This window comes from Procambarus clarkii, chromosome 3, assembly GCF_040958095.1.
Source record: "Procambarus clarkii isolate CNS0578487 chromosome 3, FALCON_Pclarkii_2.0, whole genome shotgun sequence".
Taxonomy (NCBI): domain Eukaryota; kingdom Metazoa; phylum Arthropoda; class Malacostraca; order Decapoda; family Cambaridae; genus Procambarus; species Procambarus clarkii.
In genome coordinates, this window is record NC_091152.1 from 19285800 (window position 1) to 19299401 (window position 13602).

A 13602-nucleotide genomic window follows, 5' to 3' on the forward strand; every position below is an offset into this window, starting at 1 on the left:
TGGTGGTCCAGAGTACAACTGGTGGTCCAGAGTACACCTGGTGGTCCAGAGTACAACTGGTGGTCCAGAGTACAACTGATGGTCCAGAGTACAACTGGTGGTCCAGAGTACAACTGGTGGCCCAGAGTACAACTGGTGGTCCAGAGTACAACTCTTCACATCACGAGTACCAACAGGACGGAAAAAGGAGTCAACAGGGGTATAACAGGAGCCCCAACAGGAGCGGCCTACACAGCCTAACCTAACCTAACCTACACAATTGAAGAGCCTCGGAGGATGCCGAAACATCACACATATTCAAGTCACTTCCTGTAAATATGTGATTTAAAATTGGTTCGGCGTATTTGGACTCTTCATGGCTTTTCCGTGAACTTTGCTCCCCTATTCCTTCTTTTCCGGAGAGTCGGTGCTTGGGTCACAGCTTTCCAGGAACAGGACCGTTGGCTAATTTCCTCCAAGGTCTCTGAGCCTTGAGAAAATTAGCGCGCCGTAGAACTCACAAAGCGACAACAATTAAAACTTTTCCCCTGGGAAAAGTTGGCGTTTAATGACTGATTCAATTCGGATTTACCAGTTGATTGGCAGTTGAGAGGCGGGCCCAAAGAGCCAGAGCTCAACCCTCGCAAGCACAACTAGGTGAAAATATATATACATAGCGGGTTAGCTTGGTGGTAGCCTAGTGGTTACTAGGCTACCACCATACTACCACCAGGCTAGCCACTAGCCTACCACCAGGCTAGCCACTAGCCTACCACCAGGCTAGCCACTAGCCTACCACCAGGCTAGCCACTAGCCTACCACCAGGCTAGCCACTAGCCTACCACCAGGCTAGCCACCAGGCTACCACCAGGCTACCACCAAGCTACCACCAGGCTAGCCACTAGCCTACCACCAGGCTAGCCACCAGGCTACCACCAGGCTACCACCAAGCTACCACCAGGCTAGCCACTAGCCTACCACCAGGCTAGCCACTAGCCTACCACCAGGCTAGCCACCAGGCTACCACCAGGCTACCACCAAGCTACCACCAGGCTAGCCACTAGCCTACCACCAGGCTACCACCAAGCTACCACCAGGCTACCACCAAGCTACCACTAGCCTACCACCAGCCTACCACCAGGCTACCACCAAGCTACCACTAGCCTACCACCAGCCTACCACCAGGCTACCACCAGGCTACCACCAGGCTACCACCAGGCTACCACCAAGCTACCACCAGCCTACCACCAGGCTACCACCAGCCTACCACCAGGCTACCACCAGGCTACCACCAAGCTACCACCAGGCTACCACCAAGCTACCACTAGCCTACCACCAGCCTACCACCAGGCTACCACCAAGCTACCACTAGCCTACCACCAGTCTACCACCAGGCTACCAGCAGGGCCGCCAGCGAACACCGGCAGATTTGCATTTTTATAATGGTAGACCCTGAAACAATGTGACATTTAGGCCCACTAGTATATAATTAAATTATATATGCAGATTCTATGGCCAGTAATTTTATCATGCTTTTAATTCATGATGGTGGTGCAGCGCTCTGCCAGATTGCCTCCAACGGACATGTTATAACACTCTCTGCATTATTGTACATCTCTCATACATGACTTCAACGGTCAACAGTTATTTACAGCATCTATAGCTTGTTTACTGGCAGCTGATTCATAGTTTACAAGTGTTTTGTTGCCCCAAACGCTATGAGTATTAGTGGCTTTAGGTACTGTATTTACTAAGCTCTATCTGTAAAATCCAACTTTATGTTTGTAAATCGTCTTCTGTGTATGTACGGTTACCTGAAAAAAATTTGAATTTTGAATTTGAATTTGAACATGTGGCGGTGTAGTAAGCTAGTGTGACGGTAACGCGTTGGTGTTCGGCTGTTTAAGGCTAGGGGTATGGCCTCGTCACATAGTTATAAAAAAAATAGAAAAACTGGAACTTCGTCTGTGGTAAGGTAAGGAGAAGACACACAAAACACAAGTAAACTTTAACAATGAAATTTTAATTACGTTAAATAAATCAAAACATGAAAATAATGCACAAACAAATATGTATAATAAAATCAATCAATCAAAATAATAAGAATACTTAAATGACACAATGAAAAGTTACGTTAAGGCAAAATAACAAGAAGTGCAATACAACAGTAAGTGGGAGGTGCTGGAATATTGGCTTAAAGCCACCACCTCTCTCAGTACACTCTAGAGTCTAGCTGGGAGGTGTGCTGGCTACGAAAGCACGGAACATTCTGAAGACTGATGTTGGGGCGACCCCAGACATCGGGTAGTATTGGGGGGCGAGTGCAGGTGCAGCCAGACCGGCGACCAATCAGCGGAGCCGTAGCGATCAACGGGTAGTTTGGTGATTTGGGTCCGAACAGGTGGCGGGCTGCATACGTTTCTGCTCACCCTTGCAAGCCTTGCTGGTGTTGTTGTCGTTGTTGGACATTTCTTCCATAGTCTTTTTATATAATTGTGAAGACGTAATTTTGGAGGGAAGAGCAGGCTCAATCTCTTGAAGGAGATTATCGTCACAACTCTCCCCCGAAGCCTGCGGTTCTGGAAGAAGTACGTCGTTATGTGGTGGAGTAATGGATGGAGTCGCTTCTACTTCATAAACTCTGGAGAGGGCATCGGCTATGGTGTTGTCAGAACCCTTGATATAGCGGATCTCCAGGTTGAAGTCTTGTAAATACAGAGCCCATCGTAGAAGACGCTGGTTGGTGAATTGGGCTTGATGTAGGAAGCGGAGAGGGTTGTGGTCTGAGAAGATGGTGGTAGACCTGGCGCCTTGTAGGTACGGAGCGAAGTGTTGGAGGTTCAGGACGATGGATAGTAGCTCCTTTTCAATAGTGCTGTAGTTCCTCTGGTGTGGTTTCAGTTTGTAGCTGTAGTAGCTGACAGGTAGAACCTCCTCGCCTCGTAGTTGCATCAGGACACCACCAACGCCGGTACCACTGGCGTCGACATGAAGGACGAAAGGCTTGGTGATATCTGGAGAGGCGAGAATGGGGTTAGAACAGAGGAGGAATTTGAGTTGTTCGAAAGCAACGGTTTGCTGCATGGTCCAATTATACCGTTGCTTGGGACTGGTTAATAGAATTAGAGGTGTGGCGACTGTACTGAAATTCCTCACAAACCTACGGTAGTAAGAGGCAAGACCAAGGAAGCGCAGGAGCTGCTTCCTGGTGGTAGGCTGTGGATACTGTAGGATGGCTTGAGTGTGTGAGTCTAACGGAGCTATGCTGCCACTCCCAATAACATGACCCAGATAACGCACTTTACCTTTCGCGAAAGTGGACTTGCCCAGGTTGATGGTGAGGCCGGCTGTCAGGAGCTTTGAGAACAGACGTCGCAGCTGGAGCAGATGTTCACTCCAGGAGTTGGAGGCTACGACGATATCGTCCAGGTAGGCGTATGTGTTATCCAAGCCCTGGATGACACGGTTGACAGCTCTTTGAAAGGTGGCCGGGGCATTACATAGTCCGAAAGGAAGGCGTTCATATCTGAAAAGTCCAAAAGGAGTGATGAAGGCAGATATCTCTTTAGCGCGCTCCGTTAGACACACTTGATAGTACCCCTTAAGCAAGTCCACTTGGGACAAGTACTGGGCACTACCAATGGCATCAAGGATGTCATCTATCCTTGGCAAGGGGTAAGCATCCTTGACAGTGACAGAGTTCAGTTTTCGATAGTCAGTGCACAACCGCACCTTACCTTGGGGTTTGGGCACCAAGATACAAGGTGAGGCCCAGGGGGACTCACAAGGTGTAGCCAGTCCATGGTCCAAGAGGTACTGCACCTCAGCACGCATGACTTCCTTCTTGCTCGGGCTGATTCGGTAGAAGGGTTGACGAATCGGCCGGGTGTCGGGGAGCAGTTGGATGTCGTGCTGGGTAACATTACACTCTTGGGGATCATCTCTGAACAACTCTTGATGTTCTCTGAAGATCTTGACGAGAGGTGCACTATGATTATCCTGAAAGTATTTGGGAAGATCATTAAGGATTTCGGAATTAGAAAGCGCTGACTCCTTGTCAGTGCTTTCGGGAGGAGAAGCTGGGAAGGTCTCACTGTGGATGTAGGGTTCTGTGAATGTGGAATAGTTAATCAAGACAGTGGGAGGAGTACCATTATATTGCTTCAGGAGGTTGACGTGGCACAGCTGGGTCTTCCGCCGCCTATCTGGAGTCTCTATCACATAATTATTATTATTCCTGCACTCTTTGACGCAGTAGGGTCCTGAAAATCTGTTTTGTAAAGGTGAACCTGGGATAGGGAAATAAGCAAGGACGAAGTCTCCCGGCTTGAATTTTCTTACTTTGCTGGTCTGGTCGTAATGAGTCTTCATTCTCACCTGGGCTTTCAATAGATTATCATGGGCAAAGCGGTGGACTCTCTCTAGAATGTGCTGAAGGTTTTGAAGAAACTGGGGCACATTCTGATGCTCACTGAAGGTGGCATCTCTGAGAGAGTCTTTGAAAGCCTTAAGGGGAGTACGGCACTTACGGCCGTAGAGCATCTCATAAGGAGATACTCCTAGGGACTCATTGGGGAGACTTCTGAAAATACACATTATTAGGTCAATCTGCTTATCCCAATCCTTTGAGGTTTCACTACAAAACTTTTTCAAGAGTGCTTTGATGGTCTGATGACTACGTTCAAGAGAACCCTGTGAAGCAGGATGATAGGGGCTGGACAATACCTGTTTGATGTTGAACTCCTCCAGTGTTCTTTTGAAGAGATCACTGGTGAAGTTGGTGCCACAGTCACTTTGAATCTCCCTGGGAAATCCGTATTGAGTGAAGATCTTCAGTAGATGTTTGATAACCGTAGCAGCCGTGATGTTCTTCACTGGAACTGCTATGGGAAATCTGGTGGTAGGACACAGGATGGTTAGGATGTAGGCGTTACCTGAACTGGTCCGAGGTAAAGGACCAACACAGTCTATTATGAGTCTGTGGAAAGGTTCCGCAGGCACCTGTATGGGAATCAGTGGTGCTCTGGGAATGGAGACGTTCGGTTTGCCTGCCATCTGACATGTATGACACTGTTTTACGTACTGTTTGACGTTATTTACCATACCTGGCCAGTAGTAGTCTTGACGAATCCCATGGTAAGTCTTGTTGAAGCCGTAGTGGGAGAATGATCCGTGGGCCAGGTGTAGAATAGTGGGCCGCAGGCTGGTGGGAATCACAAGTTGTTCGGTGTTGGCCCAATCGTCCTCCTCCTTCAGTTTACTGGGTCTATATCGGCGGTAGAGCAAGTCGTTCTCTAGGAAGAACCCAGGAATACTGTCGGGTTGAGTCTCAGCCTGGAAAAACAATGGTGTTAAAGTAAGATCTTCCCTCTGCAACTTACGGAACTCCAACTTGGTCAGATGCGGGGGTAGTTTCTGAGGGTCTTGAGGGACAGCGGTAGCAGTAGAGTCAGCTGGCTGTGGACGTGCGGCTTGTGCACGGGTGGTCACGAGAACCGGAGGAGAAACTTCACTCTCTTGAACCTCTGCTGGAACATACTCAAGAATAGGGTTACTTGGCACAGAGTTACACACCTGGGGTTTGTCCATGACGATCAGGTTGGTTGGTTGCAGGTCTTCTGCCAAGTCGTTGCCTAGGAGAAGTTGCACTCCAGGCATGGGAAAAGGCTTTTCCCTGACGGCGACTTGGACTTCCCCGTTCACGTAGGGACAATCCAGGTGGACTCTGGCGAGAGGGTATGGAGTAGTAGCAGTGAGGTCAGTGATGAAGACCGTTTCCCCGGTGTAGACTATGTTGGGCACAGCCGACTTCAAGATGATCGATTGTAGAGCCGCTGTGTCCCTCAAGATCTTCAATTTGAAACGTCCCTCCGGATTTGAACCGTTGGCAGAGACAGTTCCAGTATACAGGTGGTTACTGAAAAGAGAAAGATCATTAACATCAACACCAACATTCATCACAGGCTTACCGGACTTAGGAGGAGTTGGTTTGGGTCGTTGTTGGTCAGTGGTTCCCTTGTATTGAGACTTACCACACTTGTCTATGGTATGTCCATAGAGTCTACAATACTTGCAGTACAGTTGTGAACCAGCTTGATCGGGGCTCACCTTCTCGTAACTGTACCACGACTTCTTACTGGAGGATGGTTCAGGTGTCAGCCGGTGGATGAGGCTGTAAGTGTCAGCCGACTTAGCACACTTCAGGTAGTCGGTTTCTTCTTTATCTGCTAAGTAGAGGCGGACAGGAGGCGGCACACGTCTCAAGAATTCTTCAACAAGCATCAGGTTCACGAGTTCTGTAAAAGTAGAGACATGTGCTGCTTCCAGCCATTTCATGAAATACCTCCGTTTCGTGTTAGCAAACTCGAGGAAGGTAGTGGTACTTGCCTTCAGGTGGTCACGGAATTTCCTTCTATAACTTTCGGTGGAAAGTAGGTAGGCGTCTAACACTGCTTGTTTCAGAGTGTAGTAGTCATTCTCAGACGCCAAAGTACTGAGTGTGACTGCAGCTCTACCTGTAAGATGGACTCTGAGAAGTGTTGCCCATTGGTCGACAGGCCAACTGAGTTGATTAGCAAGGGTTTCAAAGGTGGTAAAGAACACATCAACTTCTGCTTCTACAAAGGATGGCATTAACTTACTTGCATGTGATATATTAAAACTGACGGGAAGATTTGCAGTAGCTTGCTGGCGTTGAGTGAAGTGTGAAGTTTCCAGGGCGATTTCACGTTGACGACACTCTAGAGCCAGAGTTGCTTGTTGCTTGTCATGTTCGCGTTGCATCTCCAACTCGCGTCGTTTGGTTTCAAGCTGTACTCGTTCCCGCTCCTGGAGTGTTTCAAGCTGTACTCGTTCCCGCTCCTGGAGTAGTGCAACCTCACGTTCCTGGAGGGCGAGTCCACGTTCGTGTTCTTCTCTTCTCAAAGCAGCTTCACGTTCTCTGAGGGTGATTTCTCGTTCTTGTTCTTCTCTTCGTATGGCAGCAGCTCGTTCTTGTTGTTCGAGGGCTTCCCTTTGCTGCTCACGTTCAATCTTGGCCAGCTCTAGTTTAAGTTTCATCGTTGCCAAGTCAGTTTTATCTGCAATATAGTAAGTTTCACGAGTTTCAGAGTCTATCTTACCTTGCTCTAAATAGTAATCCAGCAACAGGTTGTGTAGGTCATTTTTGTTGGTTTGGTAGGGAACTTCTAGTTGATACTCATGTGCAAGAGTTTGTAGTTCAGTCCTCTTGGCACGACTTAAAGTCCCTATTTCACCTGCTGGATTTGCACGGAAAGTTTGGAGACGAAACATGGTGAAATTAGCAAATAAAGGTACACGAATGTTCAATAATGAAATGTCAGAAACAGGACAACGTGGCAACTGGCACCTATCCTGTGTGATCTTTAACAATTAACGTTAAGTGAAAGATATTAAATGATTAAATTAAATCAAGGGCGCAGGAAATCTTGTACCCGGTACTCATGTAAGAGAATAAGGGCAAGAAAATCCTACTAACAAATGAAACAAAGTTTCGAAAACAAATGAAACAGTTAAATGCTTCAAAAGTAAAATTGGTAGTCCAAGGATGTAGGCATACCTTGCCAAGTCTCTATAGGACATAAAGCAAGTTTTTCCCACTGAATTTAATATGATACTTACAGAATTAGCGAACTTTTGTGCTCTGAAAAAATAAGCTAATTCCCTACCGTTGTATGTATCATCATCTCTGACTGACGTGTAGGGGTGCGAGGTGTCAACTGGTGACGAGAACCGCTGCTGAGGTCCCAATTCAGCAACTAAAGTTCGAGCTAGAGGAACTATGGCCCTCTTTGTCCTCCTACAGTCAGATTGCAGAAGATTGGGTACTCTTGACCCGGGGCAGACCACAGTACCAGGGTACCAATATGATGATCTGTCAGAATGAGAAATATTCAAGGGACATAGATGGTAAATACGAGTAATAACATGGAGGGAGAGATGACCAATTAAGAGTATGACTGAGGCCTACAGTCACCACGTAATCCAAAGTTGTCTCACCTTCACTATATGTTACTCTCGTAATGCACAATACACCGCACCTTATAAAAATGAAATTGAATGAAAAATAGTAAAGCTACGTTAACAGAGTTAAATACGCTTACCATAAATTACCACTTGGCACCAGTACCTGAGTGAGGCATCCCGGACAGGCCCCCATAAAACTTGTGACGGTAACGCGTTGGTGTTCGGCTGTTTAAGGCTAGGGGTATGGCCTCGTCACATAGTTATAAAAAAAATAGAAAAACTGGAACTTCGTCTGTGGTAAGGTAAGGAGAAGACACACAAAACACAAGTAAACTTTAACAATGAAATTTTAATTACGTTAAATAAATCAAAACATGAAAATAATGCACAAACAAATATGTATAATAAAATCAATCAATCAAAATAATAAGAATACTTAAATGACACAATGAAAAGTTACGTTAAGGCAAAATAACAAGAAGTGCAATACAACAGTAAGTGGGAGGTGCTGGAATATTGGCTTAAAGCCACCACCTCTCTCAGTACACTCTAGAGTCTAGCTGGGAGGTGTGCTGGCTACGAAAGCACGGAACATTCTGAAGACTGATGTTGGGGCGACCCCAGACATCGGGTAGTATTGGGGGGCGAGTGCAGGTGCAGCCAGACCGGCGACCAATCAGCGGAGCCGTAGCGATCAACGGGTAGTTTGGTGATTTGGGTCCGAACAGGTGGCGGGCTGCATACGTTTCTGCTCACCCTTGCAAGCCTTGCTGGTGTTGTTGTCGTTGTTGGACATTTCTTCCATAGTCTTTTTATATAATTGTGAAGACGTAATTTTGGAGGGAAGAGCAGGCTCAATCTCTTGAAGGAGATTATCGTCACACTAGTAAATACTTGTATGTTGTTCAGCTCCCACATACAGTTCCTAGCGTAAAGGAGGCATATATCCACTCTTTAACTGGTGAGTAATATAGACAAATCTTCATGTTAAATGAATTGCCCCAAAACAAGGCGAACTATTGTATGGTAATATTCACGAGACCTTCCCTACTATCTTGAGGTTATCTTGAGATGATTTCGGGGCCTTTAGTGTCCCCGCGGCCCGGTCCTCGACCAGGCCTCCTCCCCCAGGAAGCAGCCCGTGACAGCTGACTAACACCCAGGTACCTATTTTACTGCTAGGTAACAGGGGGCATAGGGTGAAAGAAACTCTGCCCATTGTTTCTCGCCGGCGCCCGGGATCGAACCCGGGTTGTTGATGTTGGCCATTGGGGACAATAATACTTGTGACTAATGTACTGAAACTGAGAAGAATGTGGATATAATTTGTTGTTTTTGTCAGCCAAAAGTTGTTCTTGTAAACTGGATTAGAGACTCTCTTAAAGCTTTATGTGGACCAAGTATGAGAGTGGAGTTAATGAGGCTATTGTGCTTCATATTGACATAACATGCAAGACAATTAAGAATACAATAATTATATTACTTTCTCATTACATTTTGTGTGGATAGTCAGGCAGGAGGGTTACTGTACTTACCTAGTTGTGTTTGTGGGGGTTGAGCTCTGGCTCTTTGGTCCCGCCTCTCAACTGTCAATCAACTGGTGTACAGGTTCCTGAGCCTATTGGGCTCTATCATATCTACATTATAAACTGTGTATGGAGTCAGCCTCCACCACATCACTGCCTAATGCATTCCATCTGTTAACCACTCTGACACTGAAAAAGTTCCTTTTAACGTGTCTGTGGCTCATCTGGGTACTCAGTTTCCACCTGTGTCCCCTTGTTCGCGTCCCACCCGTGCTGAAGAGTTTGTCTTTGTCCACCCTGTCAATTCCCCTGAGGATTTTGTAGATGGTTATCATGTCTCCCCTTACTCTTCTGTCTCCCCGGGATGTGAGGTTCAGCTCCTTTAGCCTTTCCTCGTAGCTCATACCTCTCAGTTCCCGGACGAGTCTGGTGGCATACCACTGAATCTTCTCTAACTTTGTCTTGTGTTTAACTAGGTATGGACTCCAGGCTGGAGCTGCATACTCCAGGATTGGTCTGACATAAGTGGTATACAGGGTTCAGAACGATTCCTTACACAAGTTTCTAAAGGCAGTTCTTATGTTGGCCAGTCTAGCATATGCCGCTGATGATATCCTTTTGATGTGGGCCTCTGGGGACAGGTTCGGTGTGATATCAACCCCCAGATCCTTCTCTCTATTGGACTCTTGCAGGATTTCACCTCCCAGATGGTACCTTGTGTTCAGCTTCCTGCTCCCATCGCCTAATTTCATTACTTTACACTTTCCTGAGTTGATCTTTAGCAGCCATTTTCTAGACCTAGGGGAGCCGGTCGGCCGAGCGGACAGCACACTGGACTTGTGATCCTGTGGTCGTAGGTTCGATCCCAGGCGCCGGCGAGAAACAATGGGCAGAGTTTCTTTCACCCTATGCCCCCTGTTACCTAGCAGTAAAATAGGTACCTGGGCGTTAGTCATCTGTCACGGGCTGCTTCCTGGGGGCGGAGGCCTGGTCGAGGACCGGGCCGCGGGGACACTAAAGCCCCGAAATCATCTCAAGATAACCTCAAGATAGATAACCATTCCTCCAGCCTGTCCAGGTCGTCCTGTAGTCTCTGTCTATCTTCATCTGTCTTGATTCTTCTCATAATTTTTGCATCATCAGCAAACATCGAGAGGAACGAGTCTATACCCTCCGGAAGATCATTTACATATACTAGAAACAGGATGGGTCCAAGTACAGAGTCCTGTGGGACTCCGCTGGTGACATCTCGCCACTCTGATGTCTCCCCCCTCACAGTTACTCGCTGTTTCCTGTTGCTTAGATGTGTTCCGGTGTCTGCCTGTGTGACCTGGTGTCTGCCTGTGTGACCTGTGTCTGCCTGTGTGACCTGGTGTCTGCCTGTGTGACCTGGTGTCTGCCTGTGTGACCTGTGTCTGCCTGTGTGACCTGGTGTCTGCCTGTGTGACCTGTGTCTGCCTGTGTGACCTGTGTCTGCCTGTGTGACCTGGTGTCTGCCTGTGTGACCTGGTGTCTGCCTGTGTGACCTGTGTCTGCCTGTGTGACCTGTGTCTGCCTGTGTGACCTGGTGTCTGCCTGTGTGACCTGTGTCTGCCTGTGTGACCTGGTGTCTGCCTGTGTGACCTGGTGTCTGCCTGTGTGACCTGGTGTCTGCCTGTGTGACCTGGTGTCTGCCTGTGTGACCTGGTGTCTGCCTGTGTGACCTGTGTCTGCCTGTGTGACCTGGTGTCTGCCTGTGTGACCTGTGTCTGCCTGTGTGACCTGGTGTCTGCCTGTGTGACCTGGTGTCTGCCTGTGTGACCTGGTGTCTGCCTGTGTGACCTGGTGTCTGCCTGTGTGACCTGGTGTCTGCCTGTGTGACCTGTGTCTGCCTGTGTGACCTGTGTCTGCCTGTGTGACCTGGTGTCTGCCTGTGTGACCTGGTGTCTGCCTGTGTGACCTGGTGTCTGCCTGTGTGACCTGTGTCTGCCTGTGTGACCTGTGTCTGCCTGTGTGACCTGATGTCTGCCTGTGTGACCTGTGTCTGCCTGTGTGACCTGGTGTCTGCCTGTGTGACCTGGTGTCTGCCTGTGTGACCTGGTGTCTGCCTGTGTGACCTGGTGTGTGTCTGTGTGACATGGTGTCTGCCTGTGTGACCTGGTGTCTGCCTGTGTGACCTGTGTCTGCCTGTGTGACCTGTGTCTGCCTGTGTGACCTGTGTCTGCCTGTGTGACCTGGTGTGTGACCTGTGTCTGCCTGTGTGACCTGTGTCTGCCTGTGTGACCTGGTGTCTGCCTGTGTGACCTGTATCTGCCTGTGTGACCTGGTGTCTGCCTGTGTGACCTGTGTCTGCCTGTGTGACCTGGTGTCTGCCTGTGTGACCTGGTGTCTGCCTGTGTGACCTGTGTCTGCCTGTGTGACCTGTGTCTGCCTGTGTGACCTGGTGTCTGCCTGTGTGACCTGTGTCTGCCTGTGTGACCTGGTGTCTGCCTGTGTGACCTGTGTCTGCCTGTGTGACCTGGTGTCTGCCTGTGTGACCTGGTGTCTGCCTGTGTGACCTGGTGTCTGCCTGTGTGACCTGGTGTCTGCCTGTGTGACCTGTGTCTGCCTGTGTGACCTGTGTCTGCCTGTGTGACCTGGTGTCTGCCTGTGTGACCTGGTGTCTGCCTGTGTGACCTGGTGTCTGCCTGTGTGACCTGGTGTCTGCCTGTGTGACCTGGTGTCTGCCTGTGTGACCTGTGTCTGCCTGTGTGACCTGTGTCTGCCTGTGTGACCTGTGTCTGCCTGTGTGACCTGGTGTGTGACCTGTGTCTGCCTGTGTGACCTGTGTCTGCCTGTGTGACCTGGTGTCTGCCTGTGTGACCTGTGTCTGCCTGTGTGACCTGGTGTCTGCCTGTGTGACCTGTGTCTGCCTGTGTGACCTGTGTCTGCCTGTGTGACCTGTGTCTGCCTGTGTGACCTGGTGTCTGCCTGTGTGACCTGTGTGACCTGGTGTCTGCCTGTGTGACCTGTGTTGACCTGGTGTCTGACCTGTGTTGACCTGTGTGACCTGGTGTCTGCCTGTGTGACCTGGTGTTGTGACCTGTGTCTGCCTGTGTGACCTGTGTCTGCCTGTGTGACCTGGTTGTGTGACCTGTGTCTGCCTGTGTGACCTGGTGTCTGAGTGTGTGACCTGTGTCTGCCTGTGTGACCTGGTGTCTGCCTGTGTGACCTGGTGTCTGCCTGTGTGACCTGGTGTCTGCCTGTGTGACCTGTGTCTGCCTGTGTGACCTGGTGTCTGCCTGTGTGACCTGGTGTCTGCCTGTGTGACCTGGTGTCTGCCTGTGTGACCTGGTGTCTGCCTGTGTGACCTGTGTCTGCCTGTGTGACCTGGTGTCTGCCTGTGTGACCTGTGTCTGCCTGTGTGACCTGGTGTCTGCCTGTGTGACCTGTGTCTGCCTGTGTGACCTGGTGTCTGCCTGTGTGACCTGGTGTCTGTCTGTGTGACCTGGTGTCTGCCTGTGTGACCTGTGTCTGCCTGTGTGACCTGGTGTCTGCCTGTGTGACCTGGTGTCTGCCTGTGTGACCTGGTGTCTGCCTGTGTGACCTGGTGTCTGCCTGTGTGACCTGTGTCTGCCTGTGTGACCTGGTGTCTGCCTGTGTGACCTGGTGTCTGCCTGTGTGACCTGGTGTCTGCCTGTGTGACCTGGTGTCTGCCTGTGTGACCTGTGTCTGCCTGTGTGACCTGTGTCTGCCTGTGTGACCTGGTGTCTGCCTGTGTGACCTGGTGTGTGACCTGGTGTCTGCCTGTGTGACCTGTGTCTGCCTGTGTGACCTGTGTCTGCCTGTGTGACCTGTGTCTGCCTGTGTGACCTGGTGTCTGCCTGTGTGACCTGGTGTCTGCCTGTGTGACCTGGTGTCTGCCTGTGTGACCTGTGTCTGCCTGTGTGACCTGGTGTGTGTCTGTGTGACCTGGTGTCTGCCTGTGTGACCTGTGTCTGCCTGTGTGACCTGTGTCTGCCTGTGTGACCTGTGTCTGCCTGTGTGACCTGTGTCTGCCTGTGTGACCTGGTGTCTGCCTGTGTGACCTGTGTCTGCCTGTGTGACCTGTGTCTGCCTGTGTGACCTGTGTCTGCCTGTGTGACCTGGTGTC